An 18941-nucleotide genomic window follows, 5' to 3' on the forward strand; every position below is an offset into this window, starting at 1 on the left:
GGCTGACTAGGCCATTTTCTGCTATATATGCAGCTAGAGAATCAAGCTCTGTGGGTACTGATTAGTTCATATTATTTCTCCACCTATACGGTTGCAGACCCCTTCAGTTCCATGGGTAATTTCTCTAGCTTCTCCGTTGGGCTCTAGGTGTTCTATCCTATAGATGACTGTGGACATCCACTTCTATATTTGCCAGGCACTGGCATAGCCTCACAAGAGACAGATATATCAGTGTCCTTTCAGCAAGTTCTTGCTGGCATATGCAATAGTGTCTGCGTTTGGTGGCTGATTATGTGATGGACCCCCGGGTGGGGCAGTCTCTGTGTTGTCCATCCTTTTGTCTTAGCTCCAAACTTTGTCTCTGCAACTTCTTTCATGGGTATTTTGCTCCCTTTTGGGGGGAGGAATGAAGTATCCACGTGCTGGTCTTCCTTCTTCTTGATTTTCTTCTGTTTCTGAATATTGTATCTTGGGTATTCTAGGTCTTCATTCTTAATAGCTGAGTACTATTGCATTGTGTAACTGAACCACATTTTCTCTATCCATTTGTACTGGCTGGTTTTGTGTGTCAACTTGACACAGGCTGGAGTTATAAAAAAGAAAGAAGCCTCCCTTGAGGAAATGTCTCAATGAGATCCAACTTTAAGGCATTTTCTCAATTAGTAATCAAGGGTGGGAGGACCCATTTTGGGTGTTGATATCCCTGGGCTGGTAGTCTTGGGTTCTATAAGAAAGCAAACTGAGCAACCCAGGGGAAGCAATCTAGTAAGTACCATCCCTCCATGGCCTCTGCATCAGTGCCTGCTTCCTGACTTGCTTTAGTTTCAGTCCTGACTTCCTTTGGTGATGAATAGTAATGTGGAAATATAAGCTGAAAAAAACCTTTCCTCCCCAACTTGCTACTTGGTCATGGAGTTTGTGCAGGTATAGAAATCCTGCCTAAGACACCTTTCTTCCATTGTTGGACATCTGGGTCATTTCCACCTTCTGGCTATCAAAAATGAGTCTGCCTTGAACATAGTGGAAAACGTGCCTCTGTGGCATGGTGAGTCATCTTTTGGATATATGACAAAGAGTGATATAATTATGGTCTTTAGGTAGATCTATTTCCAATTTTCTGAGGAACCTCCCGATTGATTTCCAAAGTGCTTGGAACAGTCTACAATCACATCAGCAATGGAGGAGTGTTCCTCTTCTTACACATCCTCAGGAGCATCTGCTGTCACCTGAGGTTTTTTTTTATCTATCTATCTATCTATCTATCTATCTATCTATCTATCTATCTATCTACATATTTATCTACCTATTGATCTTAGCCCTTCTGATTGGTGTGTGGTGGAATCTCAGGGTCATTTTGATTTGCCATTCCCTAATGACTAAGGACTTTGAACATTTCTTTAAGTGCTTTTTGGCCATTGGAAACTCCTCTGCTGTAAATTCTGTTTAGTTCTATACCCCATTTTTGATTGGGTTGTTTTGTTTTATGGAGGTTATTTTCTTGAGTACTTTATAATTTTGGGTATTAGCCTTCTATGGGATGTGCGGTTAGTCAAGATTTTTTTCCCACTCTGTAGGTTACCAATTTGTCTTATTGACTATGTCCTTTGCCTTACAAAAGAAAGAGAACTTCAGACCAATCTTGATTATGAATATCAATGTAAAAATATGAATTGAAATATATAATTTAGTGACATAAATATATAATGTTTGTTACTTTTATCATTGTGGTGATAAAGTACATCATAATAGCAGCTGAAGAATGAAAAGTTGTTTTGTTTTTTCTTAGTTTGTGGATACATTTTGTAATGGAAGGGATAACATCATGGCTTAAGTAAGAAGTGACTATTCTTGATGTGTAAACCATCAAGAAGCAGAATGAGACTAAATTTAGTGTTTAGCTCCCTTTATACTTTTTATTTAGTCCAGATCCTCAGTACTTGTGATGATGTCACACACATTTAGATTAAGTTTTCCCTCTTCAGTTGAACACTCCTGAAAATATTGCATAGGATTTATAAGAAAATATTTCCAAGAAAATACTATGCTCTCATGAAAATGAATTTACATAGTAAAATGATTTTCACTGTAACTTCTGTATAGTATTTAATAACATATGCATAGGTGACATTGAAAATTTACTATTGAAAATATTTGCATAAGGTTGTTTCTTTCCTCAAGATACATAATAATTCTTATCCAGAGAATTATTTGAAATTTTAAAGTGGAGAAACACACTGGATAGCACTGTCTTAATTCAGTTTCTATTGCTATTATGAGACTCCATGGCCAGAGCAAGAAAAAAAAATTAATGTATGGCTTACAGTATCGAAGTTAGTCTATGATCATCAGGTGAGAAAATATGGAAAAAAATCAGGCAGACATGGTGCTGGAGCAATATCTGAGAGTTTCTCTCCTCTTCCACAAGTAGGAGGCATAGATAAATAAAGGAGGGAGGGAGAGGGAGGGTACTAGCTGGGAAACATTATATGTTTTGAATCCTCAAATCACATACCCAATGACATATGACTTCATAAGACCACACCAACTTATCTTCAACTGTAGACCAAACATGCAAATATATGAGTGCATGGGGGTCATTTTTATTCAAACCATTACAATCATCTTAACTAAGCAATCAAGATTAGTATCATTAGTCACAAAGAATTTTCATATCAAGAGCACTATAGCATGATTCACTAAGAGCTCACCTTCATCTCTATAGCATAATTGGCCAAACATCCATAATCATGATTCATTATGAGCAAATTCCACACTAATTTGAATTGAGGAGCACTAAAAACCTTACTGGATAGTATTCTTTGTATGTGACAGGACTATGTCACATTCCTAGAACCTTTAAGACCACTAAATACATCATGGGATCCTAGAATGGATTTAAAAGTTAAAAACATTAATGCCTTATACCTATTTATCAATTTTGGGGTGAGGTATACATTTCAGAATATAACTTGTGGAAGGTAGTTCTCTCCTTCAAGTATGTGAGTTCCAGGTGTCAAACTAAGGCACCTTTACCTACTTTGTTACCTAATTTCATCAAGAAAATTATTGATTGTACAAATAAAAGCAAGTGGGTTTGGGAGGCTTCATCTAAATTGCCAATAAACAATTAATATTTATCACAATGTCCATAAATGTATATAATTAGAATGTATATTTTGTTATAAATACTTTACTTTTAAGTTATTTTTGTTTTATTTCTTTTGTCTTAAGGTTTTTCATAAAGCACCCATACACATAATTTTTAAAAATATATCACGGTGTTGGATCTTTGTATATTACCTTCAACTAACTCTGTTTATTCCTCTGGCCCTCCCTCTCTTCCTTCCTTGTGGTATAAGTACAAGATATAAGAGGCTTTACAAGTTTCACATGAAAATCTCCACTTGATTACTTTCCATATTTTTAATAATTAAAAGGAATGAATTTTATTTTGTTGTAATATGTAAAATGTTAATAATATTACAATTCTACTGAAAGAAGGATAAAACTGTTATTTGAAACCTCTAGCTTAAGCAATGGGAGAGGTATTTTTCTCCAGAGAATTACATAATATTCGTCAATCCAGAGTCAAATAGTCAGCTTTAAAGACAAGTATACAAGTAGCATTATATAGATAAGACAATTTATATTTAGAAATACACACACACACACACACACACATACACACACACACACATATATATATATGTATATATATATATATATATATATATATATACATACACATATGTGTAGCTTACATACATATAAGCACACAATAACAGTGAAAAAATGATGTTCATAAATTTGGAGAAGATTAGGGTGTGACTTATGGAAGGGCCTGAAGGGAGAGAGATGAAGAGAGAAATTAAGTATTATCGTAAGAGTAGGAGAGAAAAATGAATGTTTTATCATTCTTTGACTTAGTACTAAATAAATATCAAGAAATAATATTTGGAATAAATTAAACCTAAAACTAGAATTAATTTTACATAGGAACATATTGTCAAAATCAGGATAAAATATGGTATCATTTGTCTCAATGAGTAAATATTAGATAAATAAATTCATTATTGTTAAGGTATTAATGGTCCTATAATCATATAATTAGATCAACTCCAACTCAGTTTTTGTTATTACTCTATAATCTTGTTTTACATTCCAGTTATTATCCCCCTCCCAGTCAACCATCTGACTGTTCCTCATCCCTTACTCCTACTCCTTCTCCAAGAGCATGTCCCTACCCTCCACCCATACTCCACTAGACCTCCCTAGTCCCTGGGGCCTCAAGTCTCTCACTAAGGCCAGACTCGGCAGTCCTCTGCTGTATATGTGTAAGGGGCCTCATATCAGGTGGTGTATACTGCCTGGTTGGTGGTCCAGTCTGAGAGATCTTGGGGCATCCAGGTTAGTTGAAACTGCTGGTCTTCCAATGGGGTTGCCCTCCTCCTTAGCTTCTTCCAGTGTTTCCCTAAATTAGCCTCAGGGATCAATAGCTTCTGTCCATTGGTTGGGTGTAACTACCTGCATCTGACTCTTTCAGCTGCTTGTTGGGCCTCTTGGAGGGCAGCCATGCTAGATTCCTGTCTGTAAGCATACCATAACATCAGTAGTAGTGACAGCCCTTGGAGCCTCCCTTTGAGCTGGATCTCAATTTAGTCCTGCTACTAGATAATGAAGGGAAGGTTAGTAGGTCAAACTCTCTTAGTTATTGTTTTATTGTTGTGAAGAGACACCATGCACTAGGCAACTTGTAAAAGAAAGCATTTAATATGGGGTTAGCTACAGTTTCTGAGAGTAAGTCCATGATGATCTGGCTGAGAATATGGTAGCAGGCAGGCAAGCAAGCCAACAGTAGCAGTTACTGCTAGCTTACATCTGATCCACAAGCAGGAAACAGAGTGAGAGATACTAGCCTGGCATAGGATTTTGTAATTTCAAATTCTACTCCCAATGACATGGCTCTTCCAAAAAAGCTAAACCTATTCCTTCCTAAATGCTCCAGGAAACATTCAAATATATGGGGGGAGGGGGCGACATTTTTATTCAAACCACCATACAAACCTAGATTCTAATGAACAATGAGCTTAGACATATTCAGATTTTGTTTAAAATCTCAAATCTTCTTACACAGAATTACTCAAGTAAAATAAATCGACATATGTCTAGAGAAATGTCATAATAGTTCAGTAGAAATAAGTTCAATAACATACCATACAGCCCATTTCAATCATTTTCCTCCTGTGACTTCATAGTAGCAAATGATTTAAATATCAAAGTTTGTTTTCTAGATCTAAACTGCAATGACAATTTTAAATATTGATTTCTCTGAAATTAAAATACTTTCTGCACTAAATTAGAAAGAAGTTTATTCAAATCAATTTATGTACTCAATTCAAATTGAGAATATTAATAACTGAATGGATTTATACAAAACTACAGTAGCTATCAAAATGGACAACATTTTCTTCAGTAAACCATTTATCTAAAAGTTCTTCAAATGAGTTCTCAAGTGTAAAACAATTTCTATGCCACGTTTTCTAAATATAATGCTGCAATTTTGTATTTTTCCTCTAGTACAAGATAGTGTACATGTTTTGGTTATTGTTGTTTATTTGCTCTTGTTGGTTTGTATTCTATAAAGCCTATGTAATTATTCTAATGCAATGGTTCTCAACCTATGTGTCACAACCTCTTTGGGGGTTGCATATTAGAAAACAGATAAAAATCTAAAGGGTAAAAAATAAGTAACAAAAATATTGAAGAATCAGATGCATATATACCTTGAACTATATTAAAAAATATTACACTTTTAAGTTAATGATTTGTGTAGGTGTGCTTGTTTAATGGTCCTAATCCTTTCTGTTGTTCATACAATTTAGTCATAAGGTTGCTCTTATCCTTTTAGCAGTGAGTACATAGAATGCATATTCTTTTTGGTCTGTGTTACCTCATTCAGGATAGTTCCATCCATTTGCCTGCAAAATTCATGATGTCCTCAATTTTAATAGCTAAATAGTATTCCATTGTGTAAATGAACTACATTTTCTGAATCCATTCTTCTGTTGAGTGGCATCCTTATTGTTTCCAGCTTCTGGCTATCACAAATATGGCTGCTAAAAACATAGTGGAGCATGTGTCCTTGCGGCATGGTGGGGCACCTTTTGGGTATATGGCTGGGGTAGTATAGCTGGGTCTTCAAGTAGAACTATATGCAATTTTCTGAGGAACTGACAGACTGATTTCCAGAGTGATTTTATCAGTTTGCAATTCCACCAGCAACAGGCGGGTGTTGTTTCTCATCATCCTTCCCAGCATGTGCTATCACTTGAGATTTGATCTGATTGGAATAAGGTGGAATCTCAGGGTTGTTTTGATTTACATTTCCATAATGACTAAGAATGTTGAGCATTTCTTTAAATGCTTCTAGGCCATTCAAGATTTCTCTGTTGAGAATTCTCTGTTTAGTACTGCAGACCATTTTTAACTGAGTTATTTGATTTCTTGAAGTCTAACTTCTTAGGTTCTTTATATATTTTGGATATTAGCCTTCTATTGGATATAGGATCTGTAAAGATCTTTTCCCAAGCTTGAGGTTGCCCTTTTGTCCTATTGACAGTGTCCTTTGCCTTATTGGAGCTTTACATTTTTAAATATTCCTTCCTATTTTTAATGGTATAGCTTTTATAGTCTATTTTCATGTAAGTACAAATTAGGATGTGACTGTAGATAACTTTATTTGGTAAGACATGTGAATTGGCTCTATGAACTTATGAGTATTTTGATGATGTATTTTCTAAAGACAGTTGTCTAAGCTTTAATTTTAGTGTTGATTAGAATAAGCTTCTATATACTATAGATATGTTTATTTTTCAGTTAACATATTTACATATTTCTTCCTCATATATATGTATCATTAGTGTTTTCTTCTACTATTGCTTTTTTTTCAATTACTTATCTGCCATGGAATGAACTCAGTTGGTCCCTCAATCCGCAGGAAACCAGGATTTTGGTAATCAGGCAAGCAAGGAGTTGGTTCAGATGACAAACAGACACAGACACAGAGAGAGTGCTGTATCTGATCTAATTTCTCAAAGCAAGTATCTGATTTTTAATACAGAAGAAAATAAGGAAGTTAGGTGACACATCAGTCAAGGTACAATGAGGTTACTGGATGTTTAGTGACTCTTACACTAAACAGAGGAATGCATAAATAAACACTAGCAGGAACTAGTCAATAAAACAACTGAGACAAAGTCAGCTCTATCTAAGGTCAGCTATATTCTTAGAAGCCAGGTGTGAGGTCTTTACACTCCTAGGACAAGGGTTTTCAAGTCCAAGCCATAGTTCTAATTAAAGAATTCTGTTCTAGTTAACTTTCTCATGAATAATGCAATACTTTAGTTCCTCCTTAAACCACAGCCCAATCGACTTCCTAAACCATTGTAAATTCCTGTATATGAGAGTGACCTGGCTTTTATTCTAAGTGATTATGTGGGGGTACTTTCTACTAATAAGCAATATAGTCTGCCTTACATAACTATGGTAAGAATTCTAAACTTACTGTGCTAAGCTTGCCCTGAGATTTCTAACTCTATGTAGTAGATAGTAATGCCTAATTTCTTTTAGAATCTCTCTTACAATTCTAGAGGAAATCCTCAATGTTACTGAATAGGTAACATTCTTACTGAATTCCAATCCCAGGATTGGCTCAAGGACTGCCTAGGACTTCAGTGAAGGCCAGGAAGCAAAGTTCAATTTTGCTTAGGTATTTGGCAAGTCATTGCATGGAAGCACCTATAATAAAACAATACTGAAAGAAAACACACAGATCCATCCACTTACTTCCGCAAGGACTAGTTTGGAGCTTTCATTTTACAGGATGCCACACTTCCAGGAGACTAAGTTTCTGAGAAGTTTTTGCCTCAGGACTGTGTCCAAGCCTTTGGGCCTGTCACACAGTCGCACTACTGGAGTTGGTGTGGCACTTATCTTTGAGAATGTAGGGAAGTTTTAATATTTGAAACAGTATTATCTACCATGTTTTATTTCTGGAACAAACCTTAGTGTTTTATGTTTTCCTTTTCCTAGTGTTTGGGAATAAAGATTTCCAAGTACTAAGCAAACAGTGTTCCACTGACCTACATACATAGCAAGCCCCATTCTTTGTGTTTATATTGCAGTAAAAGATACATTTCTAGTAAATTTGGGTTTAAAGGCATTTGTCAATAAAATTTTACAAGCATTCTAAAGTAATCTGGCTATTCCAGTGCCTGGCAAATACAGAAGTGGATGCTGACAGTCAGCTATTGGATGGATCACAGGGCCCCTAATGGAGGAGCTAGAGAAATTACCCAAGGAGTTGAAGGCATCTGCATCCCTATAGTTGGAACAACAATATGAACTAACCAGTACCCCCAGAGCTTGTGTCTCTAGCTCCATATGTAGCAGAAAATGGCCTAGTTGGTCATCGTGGGGAAGAGAGTCCCCTTGGTCTTGCAAACTTTATATGCCCCAGTAAAGGGGAACCCCAGGGTCAAGAAGCAGGAGTGTGTGGGTAGGGGAACAGGGCTAGTGATGGGTATAGGGGACTTTTGGGATAGCATTTGAAATGTAAATGAATAAAATATCTAATAAAAATTGAAAAGAAATTTAAAGTATCCTAAACTTAGTAAAGATATGCAAAAGATTCGTCAAAGTCCAAACAAAAAAATAAATAAACATTTGAAAGATCTTTGCTACTTTTGTTCAGCAATTTCTACATTTCTTCATTACTCAAGATTATACTTTTTATATAAGAAAAAGCTAAATAGAGTAGAAAATCTGGAAATGTGGACAATAAATTTTGACAAGCATAAGGAATAATCTAATGAAAAATAGACAAGTACTCTAATGGCTAAATGAGAAAACCTGAGAAACAAGTCCAGGTGAACAAGTTGTCTTTCTCCCATTAGATTATTCTCCATTGGGGGCCCTGTGTTCCATCCAATAGCTGACTGTGAGCATCCACTTCTGTATTTGCCAGGCAATGGCATAGCCTCACAGGAGACAGCTATATCAAGGTCCTTTCTGCAAAAGCTTGCTGGCATATGCAATAGTGTCTGCATTTGGTGGCTGATTATGTGATGGATCTCCAGGTGGGGTAGTCTCTGGATGGTCCATCCTTTCATCTTAGTTCCAAGAATTTCATAAGTTCATTGTTTTTAATAGCTGAGTAGTACTCTATTGTGTAAATGTACCACATTTTCTGTATACATTTCTCCTTTAAATGTTTTAATAAAAAATGATTGTTGACACTTTTACTTGGAATCAACAATAAGTTTATGAATCAACTTAGAATTTTCAATTATATGCCTTACATGTATTTCTCTGTTTTCTTCTTGTGTAATTTATGGTTCCTGATGATATTCTACATGGTAATATTTTAATTACATTTGTGATGCATATTGGCTAATATGTAGACAAGTAATTTATTATTTAATTTTTTGAGGGATTGTTGTTGTTTTAAGACAGGATACTACTATATAGATTTAGTTATCCCATAAGTTACTTTATACATTAGACTGGTTTAAAACTTCTTTTGTAAAATTGCTTCTTCTTCTTGAGTATTGTAATTTCCTGTGTGTATCACCATACCTGGCATACTTATTTTTAGTTAATGAATATCATATGTACTTTTCATTTATAAAATGTAGCTTTCAAATATAAGCATGATAGAAGGACTAAGTCAGGATAAATATCATGTGGTTCTGACATAGTGTTTGTGGTAAGAACCCATAAATTTGAAACAGTATGGTGTATTTTTATATATCAAAGTCACTATGTTAGGCAATGTATATCTTTAACTTGCTACATTCATCTAACTGGTATTAACCAATGTTTCTCCTCCACAGTTAGATAGCTACCATTAGAACCTCTATTTTTATGACATTAAAACTTTTAGATTCCACATGTAAGTGAAATCACAATATATGTGTTATTCTGCCTGATTTTTATGCAATGGCATAGATAAAACTGGTAGATGTTTTCTAAGCTAAATGATAGCATTTCTCCTTATTTTAAAAGTCTGAATCATTTTGTACAGTTTTAATATACACAGAAAACTTTATACATTTTAATCAGGTAATAAATAATTTTGGTTGCTTTTATACCTTGTAAAAGAATTACTTGTACAGTGTTTCCATTTTGTTAATGAAAAGAGAACCAATTCTATTTGCCATTCTGTTTGCTATGGGCATTGCTTCACATTTGTGATATCAGCATCTAAGTGTTCCTGTCTCTTCTATTCCTTGCGAATATTTCCAGAATATCATCTTTTTTATAATATCAATTCTATCAATATTAAGGTGGTATCTTATTGTGGTTTTAATTTGGATTTCTCTAGTGACTAGCAATTTCAAGAGTGTTTTCTTATACTTAATGGCCATTTGTATCTATCTTTTTCATAAATATCCACTAAGACCCATATTAGTTATTTTTCTGTTCCTGTGATAAAACACCATGACCAAAGACAATTCAAAGAAGAAAACCTTTATTTGGTTTAGAGTTCCAGAATGGTAAATGCCTATCATAGTAGGGTAGACCCATGGGAACAAGGGACAGGCATGGTGAAAAGAATACAAAGCTGAGAAATCACATCTTTAAAAAAAAAGCACAAAACAGAAAATGAATTGGAAGTAGGATCAAGTTTTAAACTTTCAAAGTCCACTGCTTCAGTGGAGTACTTCATCCAGCAAGGCTTTACCTTCCCATAATATCATCTCCAAACAGCATCATCCATTGGGAGACATTTCTCCTTCAAACCACTATAGACACTTTGCCCATTTTTAAATTAGTGATGTTTTCCTACTTGTGAGGTATGTGGTATCCATATACATTTTATCTGTTAACCTTTTATAATATATATGATTTCAGAACTGTCTAATAGTGCATAGGCTGGCTTACTGCTCTGTTGACTATTAACTTGGTTATTAAGAAGCTTCTTTTAGCTTTATTTAAATTTGATTTTTCTGTTTTAATCTCTTCCCTACGCTATTGAGTCATATCCAACTAATAAAAATTACTGTATCAACCAATATTAAGAATTTTTTCTATACTTTCATGTAGTAGTTTTACCATCTTATGTTTAAATATTCAATTCATTTTTAGAAATTTATAAATACTGTGGGATTAATGTCTATTTTCACATTTCAACATGTGGATATTTCTTGTATAAATTGTATTTATTGAAGAAACTATCTTCTACACTAAGTGCTCTTGTCATTTTTATGGAAATCAGTTATGAAGGTTTACTTTGATAGTATCCACTCAGTTTCACTCTTCTATATATGTGTGGTATGCCCAAACCAAACAATTTTAGTTAAATATATATTCATCTGATAGAATCACATTGTATCCTTTTGTTGTTATATTTAATGGTTTGTATTATATTGATGTCTGAACATTTGAAGAAGCAGAGATTCATGCCCCTCCCTTTTTTGTAGAATATCTTTGTAGGGGTTAGTCTTTCAACCTCTTCAGAAACTGTTGGTAGACTACATATCTTAGTTTGAGGGGTGAGCTTGATGCTAGACTCTGAAGACAGGGCGTCTTTATATATGCATTGAAAAGTATTTGGACCTTGACTCTGATTTATGGTGTTACACATAAAGATTGAATTCTAGTTGGCACTATAATGTAGCCTTGGGCTGTAGAGACTTACCTAGAGCATATATGAGTTGTTGTTATTGATCAAGGGGCTAGGGATGCAGGTCCTAGGCAACCAGCTTGGGACCAGGTACAGAGGGCTGCTTCTGCAATTGGGTTAATGGAAGATGTTACAGCTCTGTATTCTAGTGGGACAATCCTGTGGCCTGATTTTATAAGAACATGGAGTTATGAGGGACTAACATGGAAGACTAGGCCATAAGGATTTAACTGGCTTAAGTGACATCTATGACCTATGTCAAAATAAGTATCTGTCAGATATTTGATGTTGTGGATACTGACATGAATCTGGGGTGTCTCAGAAGCCTGGGGCTATAAAGGCTAGCTCTGACTTTGTCAGGCCCAAAATGTAACATTTCAGTGGTGGGTGTATAGTTTAGTACACCAGAGCCAGTTTGATGACTAAGGCAGTTATACTGTGCTAGCACATTCTGGAACCTGAGACCACTGAAACCTGACAGGAGCTGAAAGAGATCCAGAGTTGCATCCAGCTTGGTTCCAGGGATGGATCTGCTTGGTGTGGTATGGACATGTAGAAAAGACAAACATAGATACACAGGAAAATGGCAACTGGGTGATCTTGGCTCTATAATGGAGAATAGTACCTCAGATTCTCAGTGTGTTAACTATATACAGTTTAACAGAGAGAAGTGGTTATTTCATAAAGGTGGACAAGAGTCTAGGGTTATACAGATAAGCCAGGGGGAAAGGTTATTTTTTATAGCTCAACAAAGAGGCAGGTTTATCTCATCTTGGTAGGAACATTCTCTCCAGGGGAGGAGTCTTCAGGTGATAAATACCAACATGTAGAAAGCTACAATAAACATTTATCAACATCAGCACATGGAGTAGATGAAGACTTTACTAAGACTCTCCGAGGATTGGGAAGCTTTGCAATTACTCCTTGGATCTGAAGCGAAGGTTCTTGGCATGGATGGCTCATATCAACAGCACACATTTCCTCAGTATTTCAGATAATCAAGGCTTTCTTTATTTCTAACTGTCCAGAGCCTATGGAAATGGAGTTTGTCTGGATATGAAGAGTGTAGAGACTGAATCTTCCTCTGACTTGGAGTTGAATATGAAGGAGCCAGCTTTGGTATTATAGCAGTCCTGGAGACTTATTCCACAGTTATTGACCTAGAACCAGAAAGAATTACCTAGTTAGTATTTGATTTTATTGAGTAGGCTGGTTAGTCTTTGCCAAACTGAAGCATACTAGAATCATCTGGGAAGAGAAGACCATGACTAAGGACCTGCTTCCATCACATTGGTCTCTGGAATTTTCTGTGGAATATTTTTTAATTGCTCTGTAATATGGGCAGATCCAGCCCACTGTGAGCAATGTCATTCCTTAAGCATTTATAATGGCTCAGCATTTTATAAGAAAAGTAGCTGAAAACCTAGAATAAGCAGACTGGTGAGCAAAACTTCTATGATCATTTTTTAAAATTATTTTATTAAAATTTGTCTTCATTTATATTTCAAATGCTATACTGAATGTCTTTACTTCACTTCCAATCTACATGTTTCTGCTTTGACTTTTTTTGATGATAGACTATAAGCTATAACATGAAATAAACCTTTTCCTCCCCCATGTTGCTTTATGCCAGTGTTGTATCACATCAACCGAAGGCAAATGAGGATACTAGGGTGGTCCAATGATCATGTCTCAGAGAAAGTCTGAATCAGTGCTGTGCTCTTCTTCCTTCTTACTAGATATAGAAACTCTCCAGAATATGCCACCTAGGCTTGGAGAAAGTTGAGACTATTGATTTTCAATGGCCTTTCCTATTTGCTTGGAAAGCATTTTTTTTTCTTACCTCTGTGCAATATTGAGGTGGTAGAATCTATTATTTATTTTCATTAACCCTTGTAAAGGTAGATCTACATGTGGATAACCATCTAAATGTGTATTTATGTGGGAGCATGAGCTTTGGACTTTCATATTTCTTTTACTAACACAAGCCAACCATCAATGAATTTTTTTTTGCATATTATTTGGGAAAGTGTGTTGATTTTCTATTTTTTTTTCCTTTTTCTAATTGTACGTTTTATTTATTTACATTTCAAATCTTATCCCTTTTCCCTGTTTCCCCTCTGAAACACCCCTCCATCTGTTTATATGAGGATGCTCCACAACCACCCACCCACCCACTACGGCCTCCCTATCTTGGCATTCCCCTACATTAAGGCATCGAGCTTTCACAGGAACAAGGGCCTCTCCTCCCATTGATGCCCAACAAGACCATCCTCTGAAACATATGTGGCTGGAGCCATGTGTACCTTTTGGCTGGTGGTTTAGTCCCAGAGAGCACTGGTTAGTTGATATTGTTGTTCTTCCTATAGGGTTGCAGAAACCCTTCAGCTCTTTCAGTCCTTTCTCTAACTCCTTCATTGGGGACCCCATGCTCAGTCCTATGACTGGCAGCAAACACCTGCCTCTGTATTTGTCAGACTCTAGCAGAGCATCTCAAGAGTCAGCAAGCACTTCTTGTCATCCACAATAAAGTCTGGATTTGCTGTCTGTATATCACCATGTGCAGCATTCTCTGGATGGCCTTTCCTTCAGTCTCTGCTCCACACTTGGTCTCTGTATTTTCTCTCATGACTATTTTGTTCCCCTTTCTATGAAGGACTGAAGCATCCAAACTTTGGTCTTCCTTCTTCTTGAGCTTCATGTGGTCTGTGACTTGTATCTTGGGTATTCCAAGCTTTGGGACTAATATACACTTATAAGTTAATACATAGCATGTGTGTTATTTTGTGACTGATTTACCCCACTCAGAATGATATCCTCCAGAACCATCCATTTGCCTGATAATTTCATAAATTCATTGTTTTTAATAGGTTACTAGTACTCCATTGTGTAAATGTACCACATTTTCTGTATCCATTCTCTGTTGAAGGACATCTGGGTTCTTTTCAGTTTCTGGCTATTATAAATAAGGCTGCTATGAACATAATGGAGCATGTGTCCTTGTTATATGCTGGAGTATCTTTTGGGTATATGCCCAGGAGTAGTATAGCTCGGTCCTCAGGTAGAACAACTTCCAATTTCCTGAGGAATTGCCAGACTGATTTCCAGAGTGGTTGTACCAGCTTGAAATCTCACCACCAATGAAGGAGTGTTCCTCTTTCTCCACTCCTTGCCAGTATCTGTTGTCACCTGAGTTTTTGATCTTAGCCTTCTGACTGGTGTGAGGTAGAATTTCAGGATTGTTTTGATTTGCTTTTCCCTGATGACTAATGATGTACTTTATTTTTTATATGAAGATGTTTCCACAATCTAAGAAGGTTTGGCGTACAACTTCCTGAAACTCCAGCTCTAGATAGAGACACTGTTGTCCTCTTGTGGCATCTGTGAGAAACTTCACTCACATAGGCATTTCCCCTTCATAGACAAAAATCAGGCAGGCAAATTTCAGTGATTTTAATGCCTACATAGTGTGTTCAAGTCCAGAGAGCATTACAAAATGAGACCCTGTCAAAGAATTAAGAAAAATAGGGGACTTAATTCTATGGCAGAAATAATTTCAAGGCAGCATAATATTTAATCTGTGGTATCATTATGATTGATGAGTTTTATGTCTACAATGAAAAAGAGCAATTAGGTAAGAAAGAAATAGAAAACGTTTACTTTAAAGAGAACAAGAACACCTCTACACTTAATGTCATAGCTAAGATTATTGTAGAAGAATATAGAATTGAGGAGTTGGCTCCTAAGAGGCTACTTCAGGAGGCTATAGATGTGAAGCATGTTGAAGAGACAAAAATGTTGAAAGTGCTAGAGCTATACATTTTTGACAAGGAGACCTGCACACAGAGTGTAGAATCAGCTGAGAGAGAGAGAGAGAGAGAGAGAGAGAGAGAGAGAGAGAGAGAGATGGTACAGACAAAAAAGCTCTAGGTGCAGAGCCATTTATGCATTTGACACTGGATATGAAGGCGCAAGATTTGATGCTTTTCCAGGTGGGATACTGTCTTGTTTACATCCAATGTTTCATTAATAGGCCAGCATATCTACTTTTTTAAACGGTAAAAAGCCATGTATTCTTTGCATTTTATATTGGAAGTATGTGGCTTACTCTTGTATTTTACAAAGGGTTAAAATTAAATTATTCCCTTGAGTCTCAGAAGAGACTTTGGACTTTTGAAGTGTCAGGATTGAAAAAACAAACAAACAAACAAAAACCTTCTGGGGAATTTAGAAGTTAAATGAATTTTTCATTATGACATGTCCATGATGCTATGGAGGGGTAAGGAGTAGAATATGGTGGTTTGATAAGAATGTGTCTATTATCATTCTCATGCCTTTGAGTTCTTTGTCACCAGTTAGTGGGTGGTGTCTGGGAAGTTTTAAATGGTTCAACCTTGCTGGCAAAGTATGTGACTGCGAATCAACTTTGAGAGTAAAGAGCCTGAATTTTCCAGTTTTCTCTTTCTGCTTCATGCTTGCAATTCAAGATGCAAGCATTCATATTACTTCTCCTGTTGCCAAGCCTCTCCTCCTATGTTGAACTCTTATCTCCCTGGGATCAAAAAGCAAAACTCTTCTATAAGTCGCCTTGGTCATGGTGTTTTTTCATAGTAACAGAAAATTAATTAATTATACATAATCCCTGGGAATGTTTTTTTTTATAGACCCTAACACACAATATTAACAAAGTTACTGCCCAGCATTCACACACAAATTAGATTATAATTGTCTGAAATTTCAGTTTTGGTGGATCTCTCTCCCTCCAGTAGCCTTCATGAGCAAGTATACTCATATGCATATTTTTGCAGACACACTTGTGTGCATGTGTGTGTGTATGTGCACACACACACACACACACATTCAAAATTCACTGGGAATATTTTATGCAGATTATCATACAGACTGTTGAAAATATTCTCAATACCTCTGTAATGCTCACCACTTCACCACTACTAGTAACATAAGTCCAAAGAATCTGTAGTCCTCTTCTGATCTCTATGGGTATCTCTATTCACATGTACATTTGGCCTTGTAGATAATGCATAAAGTAGTATTTCTTTTATAAGCTTCAATAATGTTATACTTTATTCATTTTAAATTGTATCAGTTTCTAAAGCTAACAATTTTTTCATGAGTATTCATACTAGGTTATTGGTAAGTAATGACTACAAGCTTATAATATCTTCAGTTTACCATTTAATCCACAGAATTTCACATATTACACCTCATTAACTTGAAAAATGCAAAGGAATATTTTAGCAAACTATGCTTTCTCTACTATACTTTGATGTAAATTTTTCTGGAGTAAAGTACCCTTTTGTTTGGTCACTGACCTATTCAATTTATAATCATATTTTCAGTTTACATGCACAGATACATCATATACATGCCCACAAACACCCACAACACCCCTGAAGTATATCAATAAATGAAAATGATACCATCACTGTAGCATATGGTTCATCTGATTTGATTTGGCTCATTTCCCTGAAAGAAATGCTTGCTGGGAACTGGATATTTTCTGTTTGTTTTGGATACATTAGGAGACCAATTATGAACATTTGTGCAACATTTAAAAAAATTATTCATGTTTCTTTTTTATTTTACAAACTTGTTTTATTTTCTTTTAATTTGTAGATGTGTTGGACTAGTGCTAATGATCATGGTTTAAACAACCCAAACTATGCTTGGTTTGAAGCTTAATGAGTTCTTGAGTGAATAATTTAATTTCTAAAATCTCAGCTAACTTTATTGGCAAAATCGCAAAATGAGTGCAATTAGTTTCTCATCAACCTAAGAAAATATAAAAATATACAAAATACTTCAAAAGAGAGATTTCTGTAACATTTTATTCAACACTGAGTGATCAACTTCTACATCCTAGGACACCTTAGCATCCTCGAGCTTTTCCTTTATTTTCACTATTTTGAACAATGAGCCTTATATATTAGTCTTAATTCATATATAGCCATTGCATTCATCATCATAAGATAACCCCTCATATTAAATGGAATTAAATTTGTTAATTTAATCAAATGTGTTTTATTCTTTAATATGTATTTTATAAGGTTGGCTTTTCTCCATTGATTCTATCATGATTTCTTTTTGTACTACAGAACAAGTCTTCTCTTTTTAATTTATACATTGTGCCTTAGTCAGTGCTCTTTTTGCTGTAAGTCAACACCATGATCAAGGTAACACTTACAAAAGAAATAATTTAATTGGGGGGATGGATTTGCTTACAGTTTCAGAGTCTTCGTCCTTGACCTTCATAAAAAGAAGTCAGTAGCAGTCCAGTACTCATGGCACTGTAGCAATAGTTGAAAAATTCATCCTGATCCATAAGGTGAGAGAGAGAGAGAGAGAGAGAGAGAGAGAGAGAGAGAGAGAGAGAGAGAGAACAGAGAGACACACAGGGAGAGAAAGATATACAGACAGAGAAAGCACTTGTCTATGGGCTTTTCAAACCTCAAAGCCCACTCCCCATAGCAGACCTACTTCACCAAGATCAGTCTATTACTCCTAGCATTTTTAACAATTCCATGCCCTGGTTACTAAGCATTCAACTCCATGGGCCTATGAATGCCATTCTTAATCAAGTCACTATATATTGCAAATGCCTAAGAGCCGAAATGTACTGAAGAATAGATTTTTATTTCGATATATTCAGATATTACTTTAGTTTTTTGTTCAAAATGTAAAATAAGATAAACAACTATTCATACTTATGTTTTATTTTGTATTGGGGCTTTAGGTTACCTACATTCCTAATTTTTTGCAACTCATGTTAATGTTTCATACTTTTTTCTACAACTACTTATCCGTTCTATTTTATAAATATTAAAACACTGAACTAAATGTGTACACATGCTTTAAATATGCATACATGTTCACTAGAACTTATTTATTGGTTTACTGTCCCATGTTCTTAGCTTACTATCTTATATATTACCATCCTTTCACATTATATTGGAGAATGATTTTAAGTTATCGAAAGTTCCTAGCAACTTTAATTTCTAAACTTTCCTTATATTTGCATATTCTTTCCCATAAACTCGAGAGTTATTTTAGTTAGGAAGTATTGTATTGTGTAAGCTAGTACATATTTCAAAAGAGATATGTATGGAACAAATTTGGAAGCAGGAGTAGGAAAAATTGATGATATGCACAACCTTCTGATATGAAATTGTGGCTTCTTTTTTTTTGTGCCTCATATTTTTCTTTTTTTTTTAATTATTTTCTTTATTTACATTTC

This window comes from Mus pahari, chromosome X (genome assembly GCF_900095145.1).
Source record: "Mus pahari chromosome X, PAHARI_EIJ_v1.1, whole genome shotgun sequence".
NCBI lineage: Eukaryota > Metazoa > Chordata > Mammalia > Rodentia > Muridae > Mus > Mus pahari.